The sequence below is a fragment of the Perognathus longimembris genome, chromosome 14 (assembly GCF_023159225.1).
Source record: "Perognathus longimembris pacificus isolate PPM17 chromosome 14, ASM2315922v1, whole genome shotgun sequence".
Taxonomy (NCBI): Eukaryota; Metazoa; Chordata; class Mammalia; order Rodentia; family Heteromyidae; genus Perognathus; species Perognathus longimembris.
The window spans coordinates 11640314-11667863 of NC_063174.1; the positions used below are offsets into that span (position 1 = coordinate 11640314).

Sequence of the window (27550 nt, forward strand, 5' to 3'; positions counted from 1 at the left end):
TAGAAATAATTTATATCTTTTACAACTTTGTATGTACAAAGACATTTTTTCATTTTTTTATTATAAAGGTGATGCACAGGGCGTACAAAGGCATTTTTATGTGACTTTTTTTCCCTGTACCTTATTCTACACAAAGTTGGGACAATAAGATTGAATATCAGTTGTTATTCTACAAAATGATTTAACTTCCTCATTTTGCAGAATGGTTATGACTAGCAAAATAACCAGTTAGTATAAAATTGTTTTTACAATTATAGATTGAGATTTGAATTTTATAAAGTTATTTCTTTTAGCTCAAGAAATTTTATAGTACAGTAGTTGAGAAATGCAGTCATTCCTTGGTCTTGGCACTCATTGTTACGATTTCTGTAGTTCTGCCAGGATCAGTTTTGACTTCTATGTATGTAATCCCTGGTATATATCTTTTCTTCAATCATAAGCAAATGTTGCTAGATTTTTTTCTTTCAATAACTGTCGTTTTTGCCTTTTCCAACACAGACAACACTTAAATAATTTCATGCTCAACTATTTCTTGCTACTTATTATATCTCCATTATTTATTTTCCCTAAGACTCTTGAAATATTTTTTACCATCTCAGTCGTCCACCAACAGTGTTTAAAATACATTACCTGTAAAATAAATCACAAACATTTTTCTCCAACATTCATGAACTTTTTTATATTGTTACCGGCTCTTCTTTCTGAACTCTATACTGTTTTAATACTTTACTGCTCATCTTTGGCTTCCCATTTTCACTCCTATTTGTGTCACCAATACACTTCCTTCGTGAAGTAGACAGTCAACAAATACTCATTGCGCTGAATTGACAATCAGGTATAAGCACAAAATAAATTGTTCATTGTGGCATGGATGTCATCAACAGTTTGCAGGTTGTGTTTTCCCTATGTCACTGATTCTTCATGCAAGATTCCATCCCTACTTGTCTTTTTCTTAAGAACTTTCATGACTTAGGTTAAGTGCCAACTATTTCATTAATTCTTTTCTAATATCATTCTCTTTAGAATTTCCCTATGGTTCCTGTTGTGATTAACACTTCATTTTTCCCTTGCAATCATAATGTCTCGATGTTCTTGCTAGGGCTTTTATACTTTAAAGTAAGTATAAATATATATATAATACATATAATTACATATAACAGCCCTTTTATAAACATGTGCAAAGTGAGTAAACAATCAAATTTAATACAATAAGTGAACTTTTTTTGGAATCCAAGTTTCTTCTCCACAGTAGTTTTCTGTGCAATGTATATAATAAGTATTAGGTGATACACGTATAACTTGAGTTACTTGTTTGGACATAACATGAATGTAGCCCAGTCATTATAGAGGTGTAGGGCAAAATAAAGTCTCTAAATAACAAAGTAAGTATATCACCTACCAACAAAGTTTATGAGATTACAATAGATTTACAGTGTTTGTATTTCAAAATCATTTATTTGTATTTTCCTTTTCTTGAAATTAGAGTTAAAAAAGTAGTAAATACTATATTACTATCTAATATTCTTTACAGTTATGTCTTATCCTAAGCATGATTTAGAAACTTCCAGCGGAACAGATTTTGCTTGTTTCTGGGTGTTTGGCTTTTTGTGGGTTTTTTTGGGGGGTGTGTGCGTCTACATGTTGTTTGAAAACAAATTAGTTGCCAAAATAAAAGCTTGGAGACCTGTCAACATGAAATCCTTAGGATTATGACCTGACATTCATTAATCAGGGTCATCCAGAGAAAGAAGACAAAACTATGCCTATAGAAAGAAAGAGACTTTCTGAAATCTTTAGGGAAGTGGGCCAGCTTCAAAACTAGGAGTCATGATATGGAATTTCTTCCTCTCCAGGAATCAATTTTTTTTTTCCTCTGAAGCCCTTCACTATATGAGGCTTACCCACATTATGGAGATAATCTGCTTTACTCAAAGCCTTCTAATTTAAATGGTAATCACATCTGAAAAAAAATAGCTATATCTAGACTGTTGTTTGACCAAATATCTGGGTGTCACAGCCTAGCCATATTGGTACACCAAATTAACCATCACTCTTGTGCATTTCAACAATTGACCTGTAGCTATGCAAAAGTTACCTTCTTTAAAAGGAACATTTAACCTCACTTTCCATTTCGCTCATATCATGTGTTCAAGTCATCTCCTGAGTCTAACAGGTATTTAAATTTATGTGCCCACTTATGTGTTGTGCTCTCATTTATTGGAAAGGTATTTGTACACATATACAAATATGTACTCTAGCCTCAGATACCTCTCAAATTTCATTACTTAACATGTTTCTCCTCTTGGTTTACTCCAACCACACTTGCTCTATTAATTATCTCAAACATTCTAAGCATCTTCCTATCTCAACACCTTGATTTTTTTTTTCTCTGCCTGAACTGTTTTACCCCCAGAATATCACATGGGTCTGCTTACTTAGTCTGGCTCTCTGCTTAATATTCTTGAGCACATCAGCCAAAATAGTCTATACCCTCATTATATGCTTTTATTCTTTTTCTCTTGTTATTTTCTGTAATAGTCATACCTACAAGGAACTGTCCTATGTTAGAACTGTAAATGGTTCTGTAGAATCTGTTATTCATAGACAAAAGTTTTATTTTGTTTATTATTTCATCTATACATGAATCAGTGTACATTAGGATGATCAAGTGTTGAGTGAATAAGTGAATGAACATATATGAGGAGGAAGATAGAAAGTTTTTAACTTTTAGCTCATGCCTGGTAAAGTGTTGAGTTGTTATGAGCATGAATTCCTTTTTATAAATTAGAAAAATGAGTATGTAATTTTTAAAAGACTCTTACCTGTAATAGCCTACATAAATATCTATAAATAATGGTCCTAGAAATAAATATCTAATAAAACTGTTTCAGTGTCATACTTCATAAATAAGGCAGAATATATGAGAGTTGAATCCAAAATATATCTACCTATGAAAAATACATACATAAATAACATCTTGCTTGTATTTTAGGTTTGTTACATATTTGTAATTGTTTTTTGAGAATACATTGAAGAGCTCAAATAGATCTAAAAATAAAATAAGATGTTTAGAAAAACATAACCAACCCCCCTCCAAAAAAAAAACACAAAATAAGTATTAATCTTAACATTCTTCTTTCTTGGAAGGAATGAGGGATCATGACAACCGGTGAGGAAGAGGGTGCTATGCTGAAATTTTTAATTCTATGAACATTGGTATGGCTAGAAATGAAAGTGAAAAAAGAGAGTTAACTTTTATTTCAAGAAAGTTCACCCAGGGGCTGGGGATATGGCCTAGTGGCAAGAGTGCTTGCCTTGTATATATAAGGCCCTGGGTTCGATTCCCCAGCACCACATATACAGAAAATGGCCAGAAGTGGCGCTGTGGCTCAAGTGGCAGAGTGCTAGCCTTGAGCAAGAAGAAGCCAGGGACAGTGCTCAGGCCCTGAGTCCAAGGCCCAGGACTGGCCAAAGAAAAAAAAGTTCACCCAGACAAAATTAGGCATGTTCAGGCTACACAGTGGAATTATATGCCTCTATCAGAAAGAACGACACTTCCCCATTCATAAGGAAACGGAAGGACTTGGAAAAAATCATACAAGTGAAGGGAATCAGACCCAAAGAACATGGGCTTTATGGTTTCCTTCATAGGGAATAATTAATACATGTTTTGGCTAGTCATAGTAGAAGATCACAAGAACCCAACAGTTATGCCCTTATGAACACATAAGATGATGCTAAGTGAAATGAACTCCACATAATGGAAACAAGTTGTATATCATTGTTGTAGTTATTTTCAACATACCATGTAAAACCGTACCCTTTTTCTTTTCTCTCTTATTCCCTTTCTGTGGTTTTATCCCTGCTATCACTGTATCTGATCTTAGTACCTTGGATACTGTATATACATGTATTAGAACTAGGGAAAGGAAAGGGAATACCATAATCGAGAGACAAAGGGTAAAAAGACAAACCATTCCAAAAGCATGTGTGTGTGTGTGTGTATATATATATATATATATATATATATATATATATATATATATGTATATGTATATGTATATAGTACAAGATATAATAAGCTGACATCCTAAAGCTACTCTTGATTTCTATAAACTTACTAATGCCACTGCTGTCATAAAGAGCTTAGTAAATATTGACCAAGGATAAGGATCCAGCAGTATTTTTAAGACTGGGTGGCACTGGCAGTTCACACAGATATCCGGGACTTAATATTGTTATTTTGCCATGGGGTTTTTCTACCTAGGCCTCTCCCAAAAGGATAAATGTTTACCTCCAGTTAGGCATTTTAGTGTGTAAATATTCAAGATTCAATTATATATGAAGTAGCTAGGGGTTCATTCTTTATATTATGAAATAGTTGTTCTCTAGAGTTAACATGGCTTTTACAATAGTTACCATGCTCAAAACACACTTGACTAAGTATTTCCCCTAACTACAAACAAAAGTTAGTTTATAAATTCAGATCAGAATAAAATATGACCCACTTAATATTTCTACCCTAAAATATTTAAGAAACTTTTGAGTTTACTCATGGTTTAACCTACTTAACTGCTTTGTTGCTAAGTTCTAAATGATGTTGTACATTGTCTCTTATTTTGTAAGGAGTTTATGACTATTGCTATATTCTATTAGTGTAGGTCAAGATATTTCCCCAGTATTTCCTAAAATTTGCTGGGTTTGATTGAATCAGAAATAAACAATAGTTACTGTGTGCAGTAATTAGCAAGTTCAATAGCTGCCTATGAATTTTTTAGTTTCATTTTATTAGAAATTTTAATCTGGGAGCTGGGGATATGGCCTAGTGGCAAGAGTGCCTGCCTCCTATACATGAGGCCCTGGGTTCAATTCCCCAGCACCACATATATGGAAAAACGGCCAGAAGGGGCGCTGTGGCTCAAGTGGCAGAGTGCTAGCCTTGAGCAAAAAGAAGCCAGGGATAGTGCTCAGGCCCTGAGTCCAAGGCCCAGGACTGGCCAAAAAAAAAAAGAAATTTTAATTTGATAAATATTTTAATATACTTGACACCATACAAAGTATAGTTGTTTTGTGAAGCTTGGTTAGGTGTTCAGAGCTACAAAAACACTTTTTAATTTTCTATTTTATTATCTTTAAGTAGTTGTCTAAAACATCAGCTCTATGAAAGAAAGGTTAAGACTTGCTTTTACAAAGTTAGGCATGTTATTGACCTAAATTATAATCCAGAATGAAGACTTCATATATTTCTAAATCTGCTTTATCATCTTTTTTGTTTATAAAATTTTTGTTTTGCATTCTTTCCATAATTTTTAATTCAGAGCTAACAAACACTACAGTAAGACAGATGGTGCAGGTCCTGACTTTCTAGTGAATAACCTTTGACAGGTAATTATCCTCTCAAATTCTCAATTTCCTGACCTGTAAAATAGGAATTGTAATTATGCCTGCCTGATATCATTGGGAATAGTCAAATGAAATAATGTGCATACAATTCTTTCTACATCACTTGAGTACAGAAGTAAGTATTAAGAAAGGTGAACCGCTGCTATTATAATCTTTGTGTGAATTTATATTGGTATCATTTGCTATTCTTTGAGAGTCTGTTCATACATATTTGAGTCATTTCATGTTTTAAGTTCTAAATACAACATTGTGACAGCAATATGGAACCATTATTTTTTGTGGGGGGGCCAATTTTTACTGGACTCACATGATAGTTTTTTTTCTACTTGTATAGCACTTGAAGAAAACATCCATCAGAATTACATACTGGACTGAGATTAAGTTTGTAGGTTGTTGTTGTTTTTTACTTTAAACTTTCTATGCCTTTTTAATTCATAAAATTATATTTAAATACTCAAAACTATATTGACATATCTATTTAATAATTTTTTCACTCCTAATCCATCAAGACATGTTTTCACACAATACACACTCATTTGTAGCATTTCTGCCAGTGTTTTCTACCAAAGTTGTTATGTCAGACAACAATAAAGGATGTAATTTTATAAAGTCACATTTCTAATTTCTATTATCTTGTATCTTTGAGTGTAGTACTTACATTATCTTCTTTAATCCTTACAAATCCTTGTGAGAAATTACCCCTCTTATAAATGGGGAAATTAAATCTCAGAGCAGTGCGTTGACATGCCCTAGGCCACACTATGACCAGTGACTAAAGAAAACAAGTAACTCTTCTGATGGGCCTTTAACTCTGTCTAGGAGAAAGCTTCCTCCATTTCCATCTCCATCAGAAATGTCCCAAGACATAGCTAGTACTTTAGCACTATTTTCCTGGTTTGAAGATGCTTGATATGCTTACTATAAAAAACCCTACTGAGTCCATGGTAAAGATAGTAAAAGAAGCTGACCTGCTTTGGAATTTAGTAGTCTTTGTGTTCAACCAACCTATAGAAATGACAACTGCAGGGGCTGGGGATATGGCCTAGTGGCAAGAGTGCCTGCCTCATATACATGAGGCCCTGGGTTCGATTCCCCAGCACCACATATACAGAAAATGGCCAGGAGTGGCGCTGTGGCTCAAGTGGCAGAGTGCTAGCCTTGAGCGGGAAGAAGCCAGGGACAGTGCTTAGGCCCTGAGTCCAAGGCCCAGGACTGGCCAAAAAAAAAAAAAAAAAAGAAATGACAACTGCAGTCAATATATGTATTTTTAAATAGAATACCACTGAATTGTTTTGTGTTGTTTTTTGAGAACCTTTAAATTCTAGTATAAAATATCAGGCTACAAAAGGCAAATACTCTTCCTGATCATGACTTTATCCACACAATTATAATACTTTATTGTTATTAGTATGTTATAGTATTACTTTGTTGTTTTATCAGTGCCATAATACAATCAGTAGCATAATAATAACCACATTTAGAACTATTCATTAACCAGATAGCCAATTTCAGTTCTGTGTGAATGTATTAAGAGGCCCATATGTATGTATGTATGTATGTATGTATGTGTGTATATGTATATATATATGTATATATTTATATAGAGAGAACCATATATATTTGTGTAGATATAGATATGTATATTTAAATTTAAATGATGGAACATTTTCATAGAACATTATAAAGTGGAAGGATTTTATTGTCTAGAGTAGATAAGCTTTCCTAGAATTCTTGGAAACTGGATATGAATAAGATAGAATTCTGTGAAGAGGAGAGAAAAAACATTATCCTTAAAGGAAAGTTGAAGCAAAAGTGAAAAAGCTGTAATGAGCATATTGTAATACACTAGAAATCTTAATGCCAAAATGCACTTCATTTTAATCTTCCATTTTTCCTGGAAAGCCTTGAGAATCTGGAACTTATTCTTTAAAACATTAGCAATATAACTGATGCTCAAATATTTCTGTAATTTGAATAAAATTGAATGTGGAGAGGGGGAGTTGTTGTTGTTGTTTACTGGTCTTGTGGCTTGAACTCAGAGCCTGTACCCTGTATCTGATCTTTCATGCTCAAGGCTAGTACATGACCACTTGAGCGACAGCTCCACTTCTAGCTTTTTGGTGGTTAATTGGAGTTCACAGTTTCATGGACTTTTCTGACCAGTCTGCCTTTGAACTATGATCCTCAGATCTCAGCCCCCTGAGTAGCTAGGATTACAAGCTTGAGCAACCAGCACCCAGCAACAGTAATTTCCTAATAACACCAAATGCCTAGACAGTGTTAAAACTTCTCATTATCTCCTAAGTGTCATATTAGCTCAACAATTTGTTTTAATCAGCACATTACAGCTGACACACATATATTATTAGTATGCAATTTCTACTCCATCTTTTTCATTAAAATTGCTTGTTTAAAATTTTTCTTTGTTAGGTGCTGGTGGCTTACTCCTGTAATCCTGCTACTGAGGAGGCAGAGATCTAAGGATCTTTGTTTGAAGCCAGGCAAGGCAGAAAAGTCCCCATGAGACTCTTATCTCCAGTTAACCACTCAAAAAAAACCAACAAAAAATAACCCCAATAACTCCAAAACAGAAGTGGCGCTGTGGCTTAAAGTGGTAAAGTGCTAGCCTTGAGCAAAAAAGAGCTCAGTGAGTGTACCCAGGCCCTGAATTCCAGCCTCACAACTTCCATATTTAAAAAAAAAAATCTTTGTATGTTATAGTTTCTACAGTTAATGTTGATGATTATATCTTCATGATATAGTTAACATTGAATGAAGTTTTTGGTTTATTCTATATTTATTCTTTTAATATTGAGGACTATTCTGTATTCTTTTAATATTGAGGAAATAAATATATTGTAATTAGTTATCAATAATATTTTGAAGTTGAAAACATGTTAGAAGTAAACATGAAAGAAAAAATTGTATGATAAGTATAAGTATGTGACAATATGACAGACACCTAGTTTGTGCAAAGAAAACACATAACATTTTTGTCAGCTAAGCAATACTTAAAATATTTATTTTAAAAAATATCTGATACCAATATACTTATAGAAAATACCAAAAGCTATTTCATGTACCCTTTAACTAGAATAAAAAGTGAAAATTGATCATCTTAATAGTTACAAAAGAAGCATTTGAAAAAACCCAATAGCCTTCCAACAAAATACTAAGCAAACTAGAGAAAGAGGAACTTGTAAGCCCATAATAGGCATCTGTGAAAAACCCACAGGGATCACATACTTAATGTAAAAGGTGGATGCTTGTTTCCCCTCAGATCACAAGCAAGACAAGGATGTCCCCTTTTGTATTTAACGCTGTACTAGAGGTTACAGTCAGATCATTTAGGCAAGAAATTGTGTAAAAGGCTTCCAGATGGTAAAGAGGTAGAACTGTTCAATAACATAATCATATATGCAGAAAAGCTTAAGAAATTCACAAACTATTCAAACTAGTAAGTTTGATAATTTTGCAGAGTAAAAATCTATATGCACACATCACTTGTGTTATTTTTAATTTATTTATTGTCAAAGTGATATAGAGAGGGTTTTCAGTTTCATACGTAAGGCAGTGAGTGGATTTCTTATCAAATTAGGTACCTCCTCCCTCATTTTTCTCCTACCCCCATGAGTTGTACAGTTAGATTATAGCATATAGTTTTGTAAGTATTGCTGTTGCATTGGTTCACCTTATACCCTTTATCTCTCCATTTTGATATTCCCCTTCCCTTCCCTAGTTCACTTGTGTTTTTATACACTTAAAGTGAATAAGCCAAAAATAAAATCAAGAAAAGTGCACTTAAAATAGGACTTCAAAAGGAACAAATACTTTGAAATAAATAGCATCAAAAGGAACAAATACGTTGGAATAGATATAGGAAAAGTATTGTAAAAATTATTCTTTGGAATCTAAAAGAACAGTGTTAACAGCAAATAAAGAAATGGAAAACATCTGTTCTCATGAACAGAAGTTAAGATGGTAAGACTCTTCAAATTGATCTACAGATTCAGTATAATTCTTTTCAGAATCCCAGCTGATTTCATTGTCCAAACTAAAAGCTGATCCTAAATTGAAAAGATTAGCTGAAAGTGTTTAAAAACACAAACGAGGCAGACTCTTATTTCCTACTTTCAAAACTTACTACAAACATGTATAAATCACAACAGTGCAGTAGTAGCATATGGGTTGACATAGAATTGAGTCTAGAGATATGCCCACACTGATATAAAAAGAAAAAAATTCTCTGAACAGCATTCTATTAAAATAATTGAATTCATAATTTAAAGCATTCTACAGAGGAACTTCATGGCCAGATGTTATCATGGTGAGTTTTTCTAACCATTTATACAAGATAAAATAATTTTAATACAATCATTTTTTAAGTAGAGTAGGAAAGAGTTTCAACTCAATTGATGACATCAGTTTTATGTTAGTTTAAAAACCAGACAGAGGCATAACAAGAAATAAAACCTACAGACTGATATCCCTCTTGAACATAGACATAAAGCCCTCAACAAAAACTGGCAAAGAAAATCTAGCAATACATAAAAAGAATACTGCACCATTTCCAGGTTACAATACTTTTTCTCTTGAAAATCAGTATAATTGCCAACATTAACTTGATTAAAAAAAGATACTGTGTTATGTCTCAATGTAAAAAAGAAACAGTTTTGTAAGTATCAAAATTATTTTTAAAATTTATGGACAAATTTAAAACAGTACTCGAAAACCACAGGAAGTTGCCGAAGGCAATTATGGAAAAAATAAGTGCAGAAATAACAGTGTTTTTAAGATATGCTAAAACCAAGATAATAATTCTCTTCAAAGTGATCTGTAGACTAAGCATTATCTTAATGAACATTACATAAGTCTTAATTATAAATATTAACAAGCTAATGCTAAAATGTACATGAAATGTAAATGACATAGAATTATCAAAGCAATGTGATAAAAGAAACAATTATATCATCTGATTTCAAGATATACTCTGTAAACTCTTCGATATCAAGACACTGTTATTGGTGAAATGACAATCAGATCATCACACACACACACACACACACACACACACAATGAATTTATTTTCAACAAGATTACATAGCAAAGCACGTGCTTATGGCTCATGTCTGCAATCCTAGCTATGCAGAAGGCTGAGATCTGAGAATCATGGTATGAAGCCAGCCTGGGCAGCAAAGTCTGTAAGACTCTGACCTCCAATTAACCACCAGAAAACCAGAGGTGGCATTGTGGCTCAAAGTTGTAGAGTTAGCGTTGAGCAGAAGAGCTCAGGGACAGTGCTCAGTCCCTGAGTGCAAGCCCAATGACCAATCAAAACAAAATAAGACATGGCAATTCTCCTGTTCAGAAAATAATGATTGTACCTTTGGCCTGCTTATATGTAAATGTAATTATAATCATCATCATCATCTGACCTTACCTCACATTTTTTTCAAGGAAGTGGCAAGAACTTTTTAACTTTTGATTCCTGTACTAATATACTTCCTGACTGATAGTTGGTGATAAATAATTATTTATACGTGAGTACTCTCTAACTATCCTGATTTCTGACTCTGACGTCAGTAAGGGAAGCCTGTCACACTTTGAAGAAGTTGTACATACCATGTTTTAGCTTCCAAAAAGTGTAACCTAGATTGATTCTACTTTGCTCAATTCACTGTTGGTTTATATAGCCTTTCCAATCACAGTTTCTAGATGTATTCACCTGGCACTGAAATGCTTAACACTTGCCCAGTTATTTCTTTGTATCCTGCATTTGTATGTATTACAAGCTACAAGAATAAGAGCATGTTAAATTTAAATAGAGAAACAAGAGGCAGAACAATGATATGTGCCTGTGGATAATTCAGTACTATTTGTTGATGCTGCTGATTTGCATTTTACTCCCGCTGGCAGCTAGAGTCAACATGACTTATGTGTTCATTCTAATACCTTAATTCCAGTGAGCTCTCTGTTTTTTAATAATACAGATATAATGTGACTTTATTTTGCTTCAAGAATGTAAAGAATATTTTTACCTATCTTTTCAATGTATGGGTAGAAAGGCAGTTAGTGATTGTTAGCACATGAACTAAAGCAGCCAAATGACTTGCCTATTGACACAGAAGAGCAAGACTGCAGCCAGAGTTTAGAACAATTGGCCATCAGCTAATTTTATCAAACAATCCTTAAGGAAGAGTACCTTTCAAATACCTCTCAGTATAGAGATGCAGTGTGGATATGTTCTCAAAGAGAAAACAAAATGTTTCTCTCCAAAACAGTTTCATATTCATTATTTCAATCACTGCATCAGAGAGAAAAACGACAGTTAAGTACAAACTGTCCTTTTGAACTCTTTAGTACCTGCCAATTTTCCTTTTAAGGAAAAGGAGCTATACTACAGCATTGTCAGCTATGGCTGATGTCAGACAGGAGAGAGAATGCAGAATGCAGCACATATTTTTTGCTTTCTTTATTTTTTATTATCTTTAAGTAGTTGTACACACAAGTCATTTAACAACAAAATACAATGCATCTTGATCAGTGTTACCCCTTTCAACATTCTCACATACTGTGAAACAAGGCATTGAATCAGGTACCCTAGCTGTATATGCTTCTTAGTTTGAAACTCGTTTCTGTAGTAGTTTAGTTACAAAGTGCTTTTAGTGTCACTGGCAGAAAATTATATTTGTTTTAATTGATGTTATTATAAATAGGTTCTAATATATGGCAGAATAGTTTACACTTGCAAATAGTACTTACTGGCTTTCCTTATTCATGGCGAATTGTTTTATTTCTCAACAAATAATGTTTATAGCTAACAAAAATAGAGCAACTTTCAAAGCCTCAAGAGCTTATCCTTAAACATTTGAGATGGTCTTAAAACCTTGACAAGGAACTTACTGTCATTATTTGTGGTGCTTTTGCCTTTTAAAATCAGACTTGTAGGCTTAGCAAGGAAATAGACAATAGGAGAGAGACTCCTCAAAGGAATGTTTAAGCACTAGATCTTCATTTATGCTCTTGATTTTAGTAAAAGAACAAGTTCTTAAATTTCAGAATCAATACTCATATATATTAGATAATTGTTTTTTCACTAATTAATTTTGTAAAGAAGGATACTCTATGTCCAAATTATATGTAGACATTTTCCATTTTATGTCTCTAAGTTCTTCAGGAATTAATTTTTCAATAACCAAGTTTTCTCACTCATTCAGTATTAAATAAACATTCTTAAAAACAACCTTAAAATAATTTCTGGTTTATGCCAAAAAAGAAAATAAGGAATGGCAAGCAAGATCACATTCTTCATTCTGTCACCTGAGAAGTAATTTTCACATTCCATACCTGGTACTTGACCAGACAGGTTGCTCCTAACTCAACGACAAAATTCTAAGAATCAATAGCTTATTCAATTTTCTCTTAATTCCCTATTAGTAGTTTCAGTGATAAATTCTATCAATAAAAAAATGGAAGAGGGGCTGGGAATATGGCCTAGTGGCAAGAGCGCTTGCCTCCTACACATGAAGCTTTCTGTTCGATTCCCCAGCACCACATATATGGAAAACGGCCAGAAGGGGCGCTGTGGCTCAGGTGGCAGAGTGCTAGCCTTGAGCGGGAAGAAGCCAGGGACAGAGCTCAGGCCCTGAGTCCAAGGCCCAGGACTGGCCAAAAAAAAAAATGGAAGAAATGCTTAAGCAGTGAAAATCTACATTCTCCAAATTCACATTAGTAAGGTATATGTGCATTCAGGCTATATTTAAAAATTTTATATTCATGAACATTGACAAAATGTGTTGTTAAAGAAAACATTGAAGCCAGGCACCAATGGCTCATGCCTGTAATCCTAGCTACTCAAGAGGCTGAGGTATGAAGATAGCAGTTCAAAGCCAGCCAGGGCAGGAAAGTCTGTGAGATTCTTATCTCTAATCACAGAAAAAGCCACTAGTGGTGCTGTAGCTCATGTGATAGAGTGCTAGCCTTGAGCAAAAGGAGCTCAGAGACAGCTTCCTGGCCCAGAGTTCAAGCCCCAGGACCAACAAAAAAAGAAAGAAAGGTGGGGGGGAGGGAGGGAGGAAGCCAGGGAGGAAGGGAGGAAAACATTGAAATAGTAAACATCCAAACTGAGAAGAATTTTTTATGTCTCAGAATCCTAGAAAAGTCAACAAGTTGCATAAACATGAAGACTTGGTATTTTATATTCTTATCTTTTCCCTTACCATGTCCTTCAATGAAATTTTCCATTATATTATTCATTTCTTCTTGTACAAGTTGATATTGGATTTCAAAATGAAGAAACAGCTTTTTTAACTATGCTAGCCATGTGGTAGAATTATAGTTGTATTCCTTTGGATTGAATTTGTCAACCCTGTGCCAAACAGAATGTTCTTTGGATCAAGACAAAAGGATTCATTTAATACTCCATCAAGTACTGAAAGTTATACCATATTTTATGTTTGTTTCTTAGTTCAGCCATGACTTTCTTATAGGTGTTTTTTTTTTCATCCTGCCTGAAATTTCTAATTACTTTTCTTTTTCTTGGATCAGTGTTTTATTATTTCAGCTTTTCTCATGCTGTGCTACTGCTAGTGTGGACCTGCAGCTTGCTATCTAGGCTGCTGCATGGTTGTCATTCTAGGATCCTCCTCACTTCCCTTATTCATTAATTTCCCTATCTTTCTCTCTCTCCATTCTTTATGGAACTCACAGAGAAGTTTTCTGACTATAGAATTCAAAATTTAAACATTATATCCTTTCAAAACTTTATGGTTACTTTTATCTTTTTCTGCTCTGGTTAACTGATTCTGCCACAAATAAAATCAATCTTGTTCTGTAAACTGTTTATTCTGGAAGATATCATTTATTTTCACCTTAGTGTTGTGACAGCTCGTTAGGAGATATCTCTGGATGGATCTTCTTTCATTTATTGTGATCTTTACTTATAGATGTTTTCAATGTGAAGATTCTCACCTTTCGCCTCTAGTGACTGCTTCATAAGATTACTTAATACAACTTTCTATCCTCTTTTTTTTAACCTCTGATGTCTTTTTCTGGTTTTCTAATTGCCATCGATTGTATTGATTGGTATTTCTCTTTATAATTTCTAAGTATCTAAATTTCTTTTTCTTTTTTCTCTTACTGATGCTTCTACTTACACACCTGGTCAGCTTCCTTACTCACAACTACTTGAGTCACACTTCCTGCCCAGCTTTTGTTAGTCATTTTGGAGATAGTCTTTCCCAGAATTTTCTACCAGAGTTGGCTTTGAACTGTGATCCTCATTTCTTAGCCTCCTGAGTAGCTAGGATTACAGGGATGAGCCATTGGCACCTGTCTTAAATACTTAAATTTCTAATGCGCATAGTCTTCGAACTTTCTTCAATGTTATTTCAAGTCCTGTTTTTGTTTTTTCTCCCCACTGTATGTGGACCATTGTTTGCATAGACAAAAAAACCAAAACTACTTTGTTGTTTTTAAGTAGCATTCTATTTACTGGCATAAAGTAAGTTTTCTAAAGACACAAAATTTCTACAACTGCTGCTGATTTAGCTTCTGGGGAAAATTTCCCATTTAAAAAGTTAAGTAAAAGTTTACACCTTTTTCTTTTTAATTGGTTTTGGTTTTATTTTGTGTTTGTTTGTTTTGTTGGTGGTGGTGGTTTGTGCATGTGTGTTGGTCTTGGAGCTTCAACTCTGGAGCTGTCCCTGAGCTTTGTTGGCCCAAGGCTAGACCTCTTGAGCTACAAAGCGACTTCTAGCTTTTTTCTGAGTAGTTTATTGAAGGTAAGAGTCATGGACTTTACTGCCCTGGCAGGCTTTGAACTGTGATTCTCAGATCTCAGCCTCCTGAGTACCTAGGATTACAAGCTCAAGCCACATTGCCCACCTTTTGTTTGTTTTTAAATTTTATGAAATTGTCTGTTATCTCAGAAATGAGTGATATGTTTAACACAGTGGGCACTACTATGTCCTGTAAATTTAAAAAGAAAAATGCCTGAGTTCTTTTATACAGCATCTTATGCTCTGTGGCAAATAAGAGTTCGAGTCTGGGCTCCCATGGAAGGGCTAAGTACCTTGGAAAGTCTTTACTGAGGAGAAGAAAAGAATCATCTTCCTCGCTCTACTTCCACCACTGAATGTGTCTTTCCTGAGTCCATTTAGGCAACATAGCAATGCAGCCAAAGAATGCCAAGCAGATGCAACTTTGGGTGCTCAGGAGTGATTTCCCATGGCAGCTGTGGCAGGACATTGGCTTGGGTCTGACGGACTTCCCCCGTCCTCCTGTTGATGAAGGAATCTTCTTCTCCCCAAAGACACCTCAGACAAATAAGAGATGGCATTTTGGAAGATAGAAGTTCAGGAAACACTTGGGAAAGTACTTGCAAGAAACTGCTCTTGAGTGACTTGATCTCAAAGAATTGCTGAAGGTGAGCTGTTATTAAACAAATGGCAGATCTCAGTGAATCCATTCTCCCAATAAACCACATTTATTATCTTATGAAAATGACAAGTTTCCTTGACAAGGAAGCAGTAATGGGGAAAAGAAATAATTGTCCATAACATTGTTAGTCACTGGCATGTGAAGTCATTCTTGGGCATTAAACTCAAATGATGTCTTTGATGATGATGACGACAACAACGATGATGATCATGATCATGATCATGGTAATGATGATGATGATGACAAAAACTATGCACTAGGCATTATTTTATGGAGGGAGCTGATGGAAGAGAAGGAGAAACTGCCTTTTCTCAGGATCCTTTTGTTGCAAGATCTGAGACTGGAACCTGAATGTGAAAGTTATGAATGGAAACGTACTCCATGCACCCCCATTTCATTGTGTTGAGATGAGTACCCATTTCTTAGAAGGAGAGAATGATAGTTAGCTGCTTCTTCTACATGGTAGTGAAATATATCTAACATAAAGCTTTTCTTTTGAAAAAAGTCTTTTTAAGTGTATAGTGCAGTTGCATTAAAGTTGTATACCTTCCTATATATTCATGTCATTCCAGTAAGTTTTAGACTTAGGGTGGTGTGTGTGTGTGTGTGTGTGTGTGTGTGTTTTACAGTACTGGGATGTAAACTCAGAGTTTCACGCTTATTAGGCTGGTACTTTATTGCTTGCGGCACATCTCCAGCCCAGCTTTCTCCTCATTGTCTTAGAGATAGAAGAGTGAATTGTTCTTCCTGGGCTGGCTTCAACTAGACATTTCCAGATCTCAGCCTCATGAGTAGCTAGTATTACAGGAATTAGTCATTGGTACCTGGCCCTCCTATTAAGTTTTATTTACTAAATGTGTATTTTAGCCTCTTAAAAAGATGTTGTTTAAATTCCATTTTCATAGCATCCTGATTTTATATAATTCTCTTAATGTCTTTTATATTTCTGTCTATACTTTTTGGTTTTTCCTGAACTGTTTCTTTGGAGATGAGTCTTTCTGTATATATTCTGCTTTCTTTTTCATCCTGTGTTCCTCAGCATTGATTGTTTTCCATAATTCAAAGTGAAGTACTGAGTGGTGTAGGCTATGTAAGTAGATCTGTTACTCTCTTAAGTTGGAATCTTGTGAGAGTACCATGATCAATTCTATTTTAGTTTTAACTAGTGGATAAATCAATCCCCAAAGGTGTCAAAACAAGGAATGTTTGGCTTGGGGTAGACTAGCTTTCTCCAGGTAACTCATTGCTCAGTTTAGTGAGTTTCTTTAGAGAAAAGAAGGCAGGTAAAGAGAAAAGTCTAGTTTATTGAGCCTTTTATTTAGTCCTTTTCTTTAAGACCCTGTTTTTCAACCCTCCCTCAGTCACGTGGTTGCCCAAAGCCAAGCACCTCCTCTAGAGAGCTTTTCTTCTCCTGATGCGCATCAACTTTCTGTCTTCCAGATGGTATTAAAATTTCTCACGAGGTGTGATTACTACCTGCACTCCCCGCTCTCTGCTCTTTCATAAGTTTATTTTTTAATGATTTGTGATGTTTTTATTTCAGAATCATCTTGGGAGTAGGGGTAGGAGGAAATGCATGGGATAGCATACATATGCAGCAGGAATATGGGACCTTGCCTCTATGCAATGTGTTTTTAAGGTGTTTTTTTTTTAAATCTACATCATATTTACTCATCAAGATGAATATTTTCTATGGAATTCTTCCTGACGTCTCTTCCCTAGAGTAGTATTAGTTACTTATACACACTGCTATACATTCTGCACTCTCATCCCAACACTTGTGAACCCTTCATCTTATTTGTTCAGCTGTGTATCATCTCCTAAATCACCTCTGTACCATATCTCCATGGTCTTGCACATTTTGGTGTAGCTGCTCAACTAATATTTGTAGAAGAAAAAGAAGGAAGCTATTGAGATAACCTTTCAGAATCTTAGTATTTCTTCTACATGGGTATTTCTGAGATTTTTTTAAACCTTTTATTTCTTTTTAATAGATTTATTTATTGTCAAAGTGATGTACAGAGGGGTTACAGTTTCATGTGTACATTTCTTATCAAACTTGTTACCTCCTCCCTCATTTTTCACTCACCTTCCCCTCTCCAGTCCTCCCACCTTCCCCCGAGCTGTTACAGTTGTTAAAGCCTTTTATTTCTAAATAAAAGTTTAAAATACCCAGAAATGGAGGGACATAGGGTCAACTAATACAGGAGTGATACTCAGTAGATGCTATGGTAAAAAAAAAAAAACTATAGGGCTGGGAATGTGGCTTGGTGGTAGAGTGCTTGCCTAGCACACACAAAGCCCTAGGTTCAATTCCTCAACACCACATAAACAGAAAAGGCCAGAAGTGGCTCTGTGGCTGAAGTGGTAGAGTGCTAGCCTTGAGCAAAAAGAAGCCAGGAACAGAGCTCAGGCCCTGAGTCCAAGCCCCAGGGCTCGCAAAAAGAGAAAACTATAAAACTTGCAAGTAGAGAAGCTCTAGAAGTCAAAACTGGGAGAGAGCAAAAGAAGGGGTGACGTCCCAAACTCATTACCTGACTTATGTAACTGTAACCCTTCTGTATATCACCTTTATAATAGCAATAAAGAAATATTTAATTAAATAAAAAGTTTAAATTTGGTAAGCCATCTTTAGTTAGAGAAGTTTACAAATCAAAAGCTTATAACTCAATCATTGTAAGGCAACACATTCATCTGCTATTTTAAGTCTAGCATTCTTTTTTGTTTTTTGTTTTGTTTTGTTTTGTTTTTTGCCAGTCCTGTGGCTTGAACTCCAGGCCTGATCACTGTCCCTGGCTTCTTTTTGCTCAAGGCTAGAGCTCTACCACTTGAGCCACAGCGCCACTTCTGGCCTTTTCTGTGTATGTGGTGCTGAGGACTTGAACCCAGGGCTTCATGCCTCTTAGGAAAGCACTCTACTGCTAAGCCACATTCCCAGCCCTCATTCTTTTTTTGTAGCTCATTTTACTTCATTATTTTAATGCATTTTTTGAATTGTAATTGTAAAGGTGATATTCCTTTCTTTGTGCACTCCCAGTTTTTCAATGATTTCCCTCATTTGTGATAGCTAGAATGTGCCTATAAATCTACAAGTGGGGCTGGGAATATGGCCTAGTGGCAAGAGTGCTTGCCTCCCATACATGAAGCCCTGGGTTCAAGTCCCCAGCACCACATATACAGAAAATGGCCAGAGGTGGTGCTGTGGCTCAAGTGGCAGAGAGCTAGCCTTGAGCAAACAGAAGCCAGGGACAGTGCTCAGGCCCTGAGTCCAAGGTCCACAACTGGCAAAAAAAAAAAAAAAAAAAAATCTACAAGTAAACACACTGGATAGTTAAAAAAAATACACAATTACATGATAAATTATACAAGCCTCTGGGCATTTGCATACAGTGAGACCAAAGAAGGATATTCTTAGGAGAGGAACACAAAGGAACAGTACCTATGTGTATCTGATCATATAAAATAATATTTACCAAGTTGGCAATGGTGGCTCAGTCCTGTAGCTACTCAGGAGGCTGAGATCTGAGGATCATGGTTTGAAGCCGTCCTGGGCAGGAAAGTCCATGAGACTCTTATCTCCAATAAACTACTCAAAAAACCCAGAAGTGGTGCTGTGACTCAAGTGCAAAAGAAACTCATAAATCGTACCCAGGCCCAGTTCAAGTCCCAGGACTGGCAACAAACAAACAAACAAACAAATAAAAAACAATACTTATCAAAATTAACTCCAGGAAATAGAAACAAGAGGATTTTTTCCCCTATTGCTGTTTTTGTTTTCTTTTCCTTTTGTCTTTACCTGTCTTTGGGAGAGTAAGGGGGAACACAGAAATTTATCTGTCTCTGGAGCGTGAAGGGGAACACAAAAATGGTGGGACAAAAGGTGAACATATGCAGCAGTGATACTCAGTGGATACTATGTTGAAAATGAACTATACAACTTGTGGGTGGGGACAGGAGAGAAAAAAGTCTGTCATTATTAGCTTAGCTTTCTGAATGCTGATTCTTTTGCATTGAAATGAATTGTTATTTGTGATAACCATAACAAATTACTTAATGAGAATAGAAAAAGAATTATTGACATCCATTTTAATCAAAGCATGACCTAGATAAAACAAAGGATTTAAAAAGAAGAAATTGTAAAACAAATGTTCCCTTAATTTCTGTTTGTCAAAGCATTTCAAACAAGCCATTAGGAAGCATAGGGGTCGTTTTTTTAATTCTCTTTACCTAACACTTGACCATTAAGGACTTGAGATGAAAAGGAGATATGGCTACTAAATAGTTTCTCTTTTCAGTGCAGTTAGAAAGACAAAATATGAAATCTGAAACACAGCTTGAAAAGAATGTTTAAATGTAGATTCACATTTACTAAAATCTAATGCAATAGAAAAGCATGAATTACAGACATAGTCTCATAAGCATAAGGAGTAAAAGAAACCTGGACTAAAGGTGGCCATATCAAGCATTCTTTACTTGAAGTGTCTTGCCGGCTTCTGAGTAATGCTTTGATTTGAGTCTTTTGTATGTAACAAATTTTACTGCAAGTTACTACAGTTCTTTCTGAATAATATAGGTCATGAGGAGTTCATTTGTAGGTGTGGCAGCTATACAACTTTGGGAGACTGTCTTTAATAGATCCATTTCATTAATTGTCATGAATTTTTTTATTAACAAAACCAGTACATCAGGTTTAGCCAGCTAAAAACTGTTCTCATAGTTGTTATCTTTATTGTCAAAAAGAATATTGTGAAAATAGGGAATTACTGCATATGTTTTAACCCTTGATTAAACAGACAAATGGCACTATCCATGAATAATAACTGAGGGGCATATTATCAAGTTGACAAAGTGTTTCAATTGCATAACTCCCATTAACTTTAAAGCCTTGTGCTTTATTTTCAGTGTCTTCCAGTTAGGAATAATGCCAGAACCGTCTGTTAGGAACTCTGAGTTAGTGTGATTAATGTCAAGTATCAGGATGTTCATTCTCTCTTCCTTAAGCTTTGGTCCTTAGGTATTTTTAGTTAAATGGCCTTCTAAGGAATTGCCTTTCAAATACCAGGCAGTGGTGTTAAGCATCAGCAGCAATGGATTGGAAAGCAAATGTTAGCATATGTATTTTATTTACCAATGAAAGAAATTTCCTTTAGTTCTCATCTGATGATCTTTACTATTAAATCATGCAAGAAGTATTAAAACTATGTTTTCTTTAAGAAAAGCTTCCTTAGACTTGTGATAAACAATTACATTGTTATATATACCCCTTGTCTATTCCATATCAAAGTGACAAGATTTTTTTTCCTTTCATAGCATCAGTTATCTTCCTATAAATGGTTTAATGGGTGAAAAAAATACACAATGATTTTCTTAAGATCCCATAACTAATTTTCAACGTGGTACATAATAGAATTTAGAATTTATTCTAGGGTTCATTACACTTGATAAAACATTGGTCACTAAATTGTTAAAGCTGGTGTGCTTGCTGGCCAGATTTCTAGCTGATGGCTGCACCCTCCTGAACAGAAGTAAATTTCACCTTGCTGAGACCCCTTTTTATTTTCATGGCTATCATTATGGCTCCGAAGGTTCTTGGAGGACATTTTTGTAACAGATGTAAACTGAATTGTGTCTTTAATTTGGAACTGTTGCCACTGTAGTCTGACTGGTACCAGTGAGTGAACAACTGCTCCTCGTTCTCCAAAACCTTGCACTAGTACAATGATTGTGTGCTCAACTGCTCACCTGGCAAGTTTTCTGTAATGCTGAAGAGACGATAAAGACAAGGATATGATTCTTACATGTTTATTTGTGTGGGGTGGGGAGTAGGTACTGGGGCTTGGAACTCAGACTCTGCCTGGGCACTGTTCCTGAGTTCACCTAAGGCTGGTGTTCTACCACTTGAGCCACAGCTCCACTTTGGCCTTTGCTGGTTAATGGGAGATAAGAATCTCAGGTTTGTATAGCCTGGCTAGCTTCAGATGGGGATCTCAGCCTCCTGAAAAGCGAGGATTACAGGTGTGAGCATCAGGCCTCAGCTCCTGTGTCAACTTTCTGATCAATAGCTGTCTAAATTGCTAGTTTACTATAGATATCCTTGACCTTGGAGACAGCTTCTCTTTCTCTGCTGAGTATTGGCATTTTATCTGGAACCTTCATCTCAGTAGAAACATCTCATTCCTCAGATTTGTTGGTAGCCAATTATGTGGAGTATTTCGGTAGCCAGTGACCTCACACAAGGCCAGAACACCAGAATGGTTGTTTGATGAACATGTAATATTTTTTTGCTAGTCCTGCTGCTTGAACTCGGGGCCTGGGCACTGTCACTGAGCTTTTTTGCTCAACACTGGAGCTCTGCTACTTGAGACACAGCACCACTTCCAGCTGTTTGCTGTTTATAGTTAATTGGAGCTTCCTAGGTAGCTAGGACAATAAGTGTGAGTACCAGCACCTGCTGTGAATTATTAACTATTAGTGGGGGCTAAAAAAAACCAAATCATTTTTATTATAACAACATAATTTCTGATAAAAAAAAAACACTTAAGGAACATTAAAAAAATAACTTTTCAGGGCTGGGAATATGGCCTAGTGGCAAGAGTGCTTGCCTCGCATACATGAAGTCCTGAGTTCGATTCCCCAGCACCACATATATAGAAAACGGCCAGAAGTGGTGCTGTGGCTCAAATGGCAGAGTGCTAGCCTTGAGCAAAAAGGAGCCAGGGACAGTTTTCAGGCCCTGAGTCCAAGACCCATGACTGGCAAAAAAAAAAAAAAAACAACTTTTTAAAGCTGAAGAGTCTTAACAAAGTGATGTTTTGAAAAACAAAAATATTGCCTTTGGAAGAAGGTATGTAATGGTTGGCATTCTGGTTCAGACATTTTCTTTCTTGACTGAATAAATTAGTTTCCTTAGCTCCTTTTCCCACATTTTTAATAGCAATTGTAACTACCCTTAAAGATCATTGAACAGATTAGATATAATGTATCTACATGCCCCCAGAGGCACTTTAAATAAAACCAGTTATATTTATTTTTACCTATGAGTTTAGAATCAGATCTAGAGAAGGAGAACAGGAACAGAAGCAGATGGTTTATTAATGGCAGAAATGGAGTTGGAATCTTAAGGTATCCTAATACAAGTCAGTGTTTCTTGCATGGGAAATGTTTCCTTTTAGATGCAGAACTTGTCTGGGATATTTAGTCAGTTACTTCTTAGTTATTCACTTTCTTTCCTTTTTGTCCTCAAAATTCAATATTTGAATGTATCTCATTGAAGGCTAATCCTTGATTTAAAAAAAATTGTTTTTGGTGTACTGATTGAACTCAGAGCTTTGCAATTGCTATACAAATACTCTACTACTTGAGCCATATCTTCAGCCTTTTTTGTGTGTGTGTTGGTTATTGTCGAGATAGGATATTGCTTTATTCCAGATATCTGAATTTGAGCCTTGTGCTTTCCTGTGGGCCTTGGAATAACTGCCCAGCCATTGGTTGGGAAAGGGCCTCAGATCTCCGTCTGCCAAATAACATAATGTTTACCATGGAATAAGTCTTTTCTTAGTTCTGAGCACACAATATTTTTATTCTTTATTTTATTTAGAATTAATCTGATTTTATTGTAATTATCTTTTAGCGATTTTTTGTAATAATTATTCTATAGATCATCATTTATTGCCTTCACTCCTATGCTTAACCCTCACCTACCTTTTGATCACTCCAAAAGACAGACCTGCAGGTATGTTTACTACCCTGCCCTGCCTCTTGTTTAGTTTCTGTTTTACTATCAAAATTATCTGTTGGGCCTTTCTGCTTAATATTTCCTGGACAGCCCAATTTAAATGTCTAATATTAAAAGCAGCAATTTCCTTATAAAGCTACTCTTCCTTCTGAATGCCTATGAGTCAACAAATTCCATCAAATTTCTTTCTTCAGTATTTTCTGACCTTCTCTTTTTCCATTGCCATTAACAATACCTTGTTGAATTCTTTACCATCTTACTTGAACTACTGAAGTAGTCTCCTTAATAATTTCTCTGTAGTTACCTTATATTTTCCTGTTATGTGCTTAAGGTCATACCACCACTACACATGTATTGTTTTTGTTTTCCAGTAGCATGCTTCAGTTTCATGCATTCATTTCAGAAACTGTTCTCTTCCAAATAACCTATTGCTGTTCTCCCCTTTGCTGGCCAAGGGAGATGTGCTTGTCTCCTGCAGAGTTGTATTCTAATTATCTGTCTCCTTAACTACACACTGACTTTCTTAGTGCAGGGATGTTCTTTATTATGCTTGGTATTATAGATATGGATTTTTCATTCTTTTTTTTAACTAACTATGACTAGCCTAAACATGTACTAATTATTCCATATGAGGGAAACCTCACTTAGTATTTTTTTTTCCATTTCCTTATGAATAGGGCAATGCCATTCTTTTTGATAGAGGCATAGGATTCCACTGTGTATATGTACCACATTTCCTGATCCACTTGTCTACTGAGAGGCCTTTCTAAAGAATTACACTGTTTGAGTTCTCCCTTGCATCTACCATATTTCAGTTAATACTTACATACTACCTAACATATTTACTTATAAGTTCATAAGCTAAATCTAACTCCCATATATAAGGTAAAACATGCATACTTCATCTCTCTGGGCCTAACTTACTTCACTTAATATGATTTTTTTCCAGGTCTTTACACTACTTTACAAATGGTATAATAGTCCTTCTAATGGATGAGTAAAATTCCATGTGTTATATATATCACATTTTTAGAAATGGATTTTTTTAATCCTGGGCTTTAGAAATTTAAGCTTACTTTATGAAAATAACATTTTGTTGAACATATATTTCACTGTGAGCTCCTTTAATTGCTCAAACTAGTTGGTTTACACAATTGGATTGCTTTATTCAAACATCATTTCTATATTAAAATAAATTAATTAAGCTGGGCACTGGTGGCTTCATGCCTATAATCCTAGGGATCCTAAGGATCCTAAGACCTGAGGATCATGATTTGAAAGTCAGACCATGCAGAAAGTTTGTATGGTCATCGTATTTGTCACTCCCAAGCATAATCTTCTACAAGCAGAAATTACCAAAACATCCATAAAGATAGTCATCTAAATTATTATGAATCATAAGCTACTGTTATGATTTAGTTCTTTTCCTTAAAATAAACAAATTTAGGCTTTTTTCTCATAAGAATATATTATCTTGGAAAATAAGCACTTATGCACAAAACTTATTTTACAGAGAGTTTTCAAGGAATTACTATTACTCATTCTTAAAATTGTAATTTAATTTGTATAATACTTGTAGATACCTTTAAAATTATAAAAGAACATATCATACCAAGATGTACTTTGTTGACAGGAAATTTACTTTAGAGAAACACAATATAAAAAGAAGACACATAGGAAAAATATAAAACTTGAAATAAATCATTAGTTTTTTTTAAATCTAAGAATTAGAATCTTGAAGCCATGAATGCATATAGGAAATTGATGAGCTGTCAGAGCCTCATAACAGATGTATCCAGAAATGGATTATATCTGCCAACTGTTTCCTTCCTGAAGCTAGATAAACTTTATTCTGAGAGTTCCATGAGTTAGTACCTTTTTCTATCCCTATTACCTTGAATAATGTCAAAGTTGATACTCTGCAAATATTAGATGAGTGAATGACAACGATCACGTTCTCCACCAGGCTCAAAGGTTTCCCCACATTGATTTCTAAGAAATCATATAATAACACTTTTCTGGGTATCAAGATATACTACTTAGAGAAATAAGTACTTTATTTTTTCCACGTTAACAAATTTTTCCCTCAACCACATTCTAAAGATCCAAAAGTTCCTGCTTAGAACTAACTATATTTTCAAGTTCATAAAAGTTAAGTATTTTCAACCATGGTCTTTTCCTACCATCATGCTGATGTATAATTTGAACGGACTATAGTTTGAACATAATCTCTAGTTTAAACATCCTTTATTTTTCCTTATCTCATAAACTCTTTTTCAAGTCTCAGCTAAGGCAGTGATCATTTCTTCCAAGATGTCCTGATGATCCCTCTCTCAGTCTGGGTCAGGTAATCCTATCATATGTTTGTTCTCCAAACCAGATAATTTCTGAGAATATAGAATTCAATCATGTGTACTATCACACGGCATATTATCTAGGATTAGAAATTAACTTGCTGATGGAGTATCATTGGTACTGTTTGTCTTTGCACGCACATATAATTGTGAATCGCAAACTACTTTTTAAATTTTCTGTTTATGATCATCTATTTCATTAGCTGTTTACTCCATTTACATTTTTTTCTATTTCTATAAGTAATTGTTTACCTGTGCAAGATGAGTAAACTACCATTATGTCTACAACTTACTCTTTTTTTTTCTGATGGAGAGTATATCATTTTATTTTGTTTCTCTTTAAAACACAAAATTTGAAAATAAATAATTGGAACAGAATCTGCAGGATATTCACCAAACCTGCTTTCTCTTTCTGTCATTTTTGAAGACTGGTCTAATCAGTAAGATGGGACCAGAAGTGATTTACATCTCTTAAAAGCCCTGATCCTAAATAGTCTCACGTGATTCTTTCTGTTCTTACTGTTTCTTTCCTTGTAAGTGTATTAAACCCAGAAGATTGCATTGTGGACTGTGAGCCCGCAGTAGAAGGCCAAACTAAATCTAGAAAGATTCAACTTATTCTTATGAGGTTTTTATGTCCATTTTAGATGAGAGGACTAAACGTGCCTGCTGGCCTGCCTTTAGTTCTGGTTTCACCTGTGCCCTGGGACAAAACTTGAGAAGTAGGAAAATATATAACATTTCAGAGATCAAGATCATTGTAGACATGTTGTTAAGAGGCACAAGCCAGAAATACCAGTTTTAAATCATGTCTGTTCTATGCTATCTCTTTAAACTTTGATATATTATAGATCATCAATGTACAGACTCTTCTTAAATCTGGAGCATAATGTCTTGTCCTTTCAAAAATATACAATATTATTAAACAATCCATTGGCTGAATTTTAGGAGAAAATATATAGCATTTAGTCCATCAGTTAAAAATCTTAAAAAATAACTTCTTTAGTTTCTGACAGTAAAAAGTGGTTTTTCTTCTATACACCAGCTGTGTCAGACCATAAAAAAGTACAAGCATTTCTTTCAGTCTTCCATGAAGTAAAATAAATAGACCAGCCCAATATCACCAAATTCAGTGTTCATACCTCAAATCTGGCATATTGGGTTACATTTTTTCTATTCTGAAACTTACCTTCTACAAATACTTTATTTCCACTTTCAATCCTTCTTATAGAGTAAGCTTATTGAAGAGTCATTGAGTACAGTGTTTGGAGTCACTAGCTTTTATTTAATATTTAGGGAAATAATTATGGCTTTTTTATAGTTGGACCATTAAAATTTATTGTCAATCAGTATTTACTATATTACATTTTTACGCTGAAATATATGTTAAGGTGTTTCTTGGGACAGTGTAAAAAACAAATGTGTTCACTTCCCTTAAGATTTATAAGTACAAAATAAATACAAGTAAAAAAAAAATCAGCTTTGGAGGTATGGCTTAAGCTTGAAGCCCTGAGTTCAAATCCTAGTATTCTCAAAAAGCAAAAGGAAAGGAAAATAACTGAAGAAATATTCTAATAAATTTAAGTCTGTAGGGACTTCATTTAAAAACATATTTTTT

General features: G+C 34.9%; 1 protein-coding gene and 2 long non-coding RNA genes across 5 annotated transcripts in view; 1 reads left to right on the forward strand and 2 right to left on the reverse strand.

The window, feature by feature from the left end:
* Positions 1 to 3750, reverse strand: part of LOC125363664 — a 28929-nt gene extending 25179 nt beyond the window's left edge. Inside the window, exon 1 of the long non-coding RNA XR_007213266.1 lies at positions 3518 to 3750. This is a non-coding gene — a long non-coding RNA (uncharacterized LOC125363664). The remainder of the gene's footprint in view (positions 1 to 3517) is intronic.
* The window catches only part of Mipol1 (mirror-image polydactyly 1), a 250668-nt gene that overhangs the window by 176432 nt on the left and 46686 nt on the right, over positions 1 to 27550 (forward strand). The gene's annotated exons all lie outside the window — the stretch shown is intronic.
* Positions 18748 to 27299, reverse strand: LOC125363665. Its single transcript, XR_007213267.1, has 3 exons — positions 27099 to 27299; positions 23920 to 23921; positions 18748 to 18783 (listed from the first exon to the last, which is right to left on the reverse strand). It is a non-coding gene; the product is annotated as an uncharacterized LOC125363665 (long non-coding RNA).